This window comes from Portunus trituberculatus, chromosome 18 (assembly GCF_017591435.1).
Source record: "Portunus trituberculatus isolate SZX2019 chromosome 18, ASM1759143v1, whole genome shotgun sequence".
Taxonomy (NCBI): Eukaryota; Metazoa; Arthropoda; class Malacostraca; order Decapoda; family Portunidae; genus Portunus; species Portunus trituberculatus.
The window spans coordinates 9,847,050-9,852,049 of record NC_059272.1 but is presented as its reverse complement, the minus strand read 5'-3'; positions in this window follow the sequence as shown (position 1 = coordinate 9,852,049).

The window sequence follows — 5,000 nt, the reverse complement described above, 5'->3', positions numbered from 1 at the left end:
TGCCTGAAGCGGTATTCGTCGAATCAGGCGGGGAATTCTTTTCTGCAGATAGTAATGTTTATGTTGAGAAATCTTAAAATGGTATAATACAAAAATTATGGAAATATGAATGTGCATTGGTCAATGGCTATTCATCATAAGTACAACGGATTTTACTTGTACCAAAGCTTTTGTGAGAGTAAGAGCGAGTTTTGCAGACATGTCCCTTACAGTGGCAGGGAGGCAAGAGGCGTAGCAGTGCGGCAATCAGAGCAGCGTTAAAGTGACCAGTTGAACTCTTGCTGTTACGGGAAGGTAAATACTACCCAGGGTTGCTGAGGCGGCGCTGCAAGTTTTTCTCACTGACCGCTAACTTCTTTCTGTGTTTCAGTAGCAAGGGAGCGTCACTGGCTACTCCTTAAAGATGATTTTTATTCCTTTTCGCACTGCATAACAGATCCACCATATACACAATTTTGAATAAAAATGTGTTCAAAGGAATCGATGTGTGTAGGTTTCTATCACCCTTGAATTCTTTACCTGGGTTACGTACCAAAGGTATCATCATCTCTTAGTTGCCGTCATTAAAAGGTGTCCTCGAATTACCTGTCCTCCTCTAAGACTCATCCTTTTTTTTCGAGATAGGGCTCCCTAAGACTTTTGGCAGTAGTTTTTATTTTATTTTCTCTAAGTTTCCGGTTCTTCTTCAATCAAAACTGGATGCTATGTCGATATATTAAACTTGACTATTTGATTCCATATCCATGGCCACGATATGGAAATTATCACCTTGTCATCACCAAAACATATTACTGTTGCATTTATATTTCTCATCTTATTCCACTATTCATCTTATTACTTACTTATTTTTTGTTGATTTCGAAAGTGAAACCCACCTTGAACCATTTTTCTTTTACTCTTCAGTCACAGGAGAGAAAGTCTCATTAATAATGAGCTTTCTAAAACTTTTTTTTATACTAATGGAATAATCAAATATATAATTACCCTCGCAAACTTCAGTGTCCAACAATAATTGGTACATTGCCGTATCCATATTCTAAACCAACGCATAACTCCCATCGATTTCTCTTTTCTTTCGAAACTGAGCTCTTCGCTCAGACCTCTTCGAAAAATTACTACTCGAGGTTTATTCTTCTCTCATCTCCGCTTGTGACTATATATGGGCTACATAATAATCAGATCTTTAGCAATGGTGCTTACTTGTACTGTTTTCTCTCTCCTTGACCCTCGAGAGGCTTCGAGTCCTGAAGGATTCCCACCTATTGTTTTCAGAAACAAAGCTTGTTTCCTATCCTACCTTGTCAAACTTTTTTTCCTCTCTCTCTCTCTCTCTCTCTCTCTCTCTCTCTCTCTCTCTCTCTCTCTCTCTCCCTTTCCTTTTTACCGGTCCTTTTTTTCACATTCACTCTATCCAGAATCAAGTAATCGCTAGAATCTCTCAAATTAGTGGTTTTGACTTTTTTTTTTGTACTTTTATTTTCAATTATTTATATTTACCTATCTATTTGTGTATTTATTTGAACTCTGATCAACGATTCAGATCCCAACTAAATTCAATCACGACCCACTGCCGCTCGCCTGTCTTCCCTGATTGCATTCTGGTTATCCTCCATATGAAATCTAGCACAATCTTTACTACTCCCTTACAAAAGTAAACAACATTTGAAAGTTTGTCATAAATTCTAGTTTTCAAATTATTATATTACAGTTTATTACCACCTCTTGTATAGTCTCATTTCAGTTTCCTACAAATATATATATATATATATATATATATATATATATATATATATATATATATATATATATATATATATATATATATATATATATATATATATATATATATATATATATATATATATATATATATATATATATATATATATATATATATATATATATATATATATATATATATATATATATATATATATATATATATATATATATATATATATATATATATATATATATATATATATATATATATATATATATATATATATATATATATATATATATATATATATATATATATATATATATATATATATATATATATATATATATATATATATATATATATATATATATATATATATATATATATATATATATATATATATATATATATATATATATATATATATATATATATATATATATATATATATATATATATATATATATATATATATATATATATATATATATATATATATATATATATATATATATATATATATATATATATATATATATATATATATATATATATATATATATATATATATATATATATATATATATATATATATATATATATATATATATATATATATATATATATATATATATATATATATATATATATATATATATATATATATATATATATATATATATATATATATATATATATATATATATATATATATATATATATATATATATATATATATATATATATATATATATATATATATATATATATATATATATATATATATATATATATATATATATATATATATATATATATATATATATATATATATATATATATATATATATATATATATATATATATATATATATATATATATATATATATATATATATATATATATATATATATATATATATATATATATATATATATATATATATATATATATATATATATATATATATATATATATATATATATATATATATATATATATATATATATATATATATATATATATATATATATATATATATATATATATATATATATATATATATATACATTATAACACTTGCATTAGGGAGTTGGACAGAATAGTGATGAGAGGAAGAAGAAAGCCTTTTGCAGCGAGGCCGCAGGAGGAGGGGAGGCATGCAGTTAACGAGATCAGTAGAGCAGTTAGGATGAAAATAGCGATAAAAGATAGAGAGAGACGCAACATTTCGTCGGTGAGAAAGAGGCTAAAGACAGTCAGTCAGAGAAGGGAAGTTGATGAGACGAAAACCTTTTGATTCCATCCTATCTAATAAAACTGTATGAGTGGAATCCCTACAAACATGCGAAGAGTACTCCATACAAGGACGGATAAGGCCTTTGTACAGAGTTAGCAGCTGGGGGGGCGAGAAAAACTGGCGGAAACGCCGCAGAACGTCTAACTTCAAATAAGCTGTTTTAACAAGAGATGAAATGTGAAGTTTCCAGTTAAGATTATGGGTAAAGGATAGACCGAGGACATTCAATGTGGAAGAGGGAGACAGTTCAGTGTCATTGAAGAAGAGGGGATAGTTGTCTGGAATTTGTGTCGAGTTGATAGATGGAGAAATTGAGTTTGTGAGGCACTGAAAACTACCAAGTTTTCTCTGCCAGAACTAGATATCTTAGAAAGATCAGAAGTCAGGCGTACTGAAGCGTCCCTGCGTGATCTGTTGACTTCCTGAAGGTTTTTTTTTATTTCAATATTAAGTGAAGTGTGTGTGTGTGTGTGATAAGTGCATGTAGTTTTGTGTGAATAAGGAGAGATGTCTTTAGAAGGCGGGATTTGACTGTCCTCTAGAGTTTTGAGACACAAAGGGAAAGTTCACAGCACCTCCTGAACTAGTGCTATTAGACCTTGCTGAGAGTAAATTACCTTTTCGGTAGGTGTCTACTACCTCCTCCATATATATATATATATATATATATATATATATATATATATATATATATATATATATATATATATATATATATATATATATATATATATATATATATATAAATCATATATTAGACATTCGATAATAAAAGTTTGAATTTTAAAATCTAACCGCTGCTGTTGTCAAATTGACATATACTCTCTGTTGCTTTCATCCATTTCCCTTCCCTGCCACATACTTCCTTTTGTATTGTCCATCGCTGTGCGGAGCGTAGCTATCATAATATGGTAGCTATAACAGGTCTTCACTTCAATCCCTCCAAGCAACGTACTAGTTACAAGTGATTCCTTCTTTATTTGCCAGAACTTGATATTCCACAAAGTTCAATAATGTTGTGCTTCAGTTTTAATTTCCATCACTGTTTTTATACCTCTGCATGCTCTTCCTTACTGCGTGGCTGCACACCTCTCGCGACCTTGGTGCACAAAACTTCTCACTTAATCTCGTGCCTAAGTATTCTGTCTGCCTTACTAATAGTGTTCTAGGGACTAAGCGAGTGAATGAATTACAGACGTTTCTTTGGCTCCACCATAACCATATACTGATCATCTATAATGAATCTGTTTTTATAATATCTCAGAAGAATGGTAAACGCATTACAAGTGAAAACATCATCACAAAAACAGATTACGTTCCTTTTTAGGAAGGTGGACCCGGATTTGGCCTCACTTCTACACCTACAATCATTTATTTACCCATGGAGCCCCGCGGAGAGGGTGCAGAGGCTGAAAAGGTTAGCGTGCTCCTCCCTCCCTCTCTCCTTTCTTTCCTGGTCCCCGCCTTCGGCACTCATCATTCTTACTTAACGTCCTCCTATTCCTCCCTCATCAACAGTTTGCTCCTCTCCTCTCTCTCTCGTCTTCCATCTCTCTCTTCTCCACTAATGACCTACTTTTACATTATTGCCTCACCACGCGAGGCGGGGAGACTACTGAAAGTGGAGGTGCACGCAGGGCGCGGGGAGACACGAGGGGCAAGTCCTGATTTCATTATCTAATTAGGTGATTTGGTCATTTATGAAAGCATACTGGATATGAGCAATGCACTCATGTACATGACATACACTTGCATTGACAATTATGAATGATGGTGGTGGTGGTGGTGGTGGTGGTGGTGGTGGTGGTGGTGGTGGTGGTGGTGATGATGTTGGTGAAAATTATGATGATGATGATGATGATGATGATGATGATGAAAATAATAGTGATATTCATGACACTAAGGTCACATACTGTGTATATCACCACTACTATACCTGCCCTTCCCCCTCTCCCTCCTCCTCTTCTTCCTCT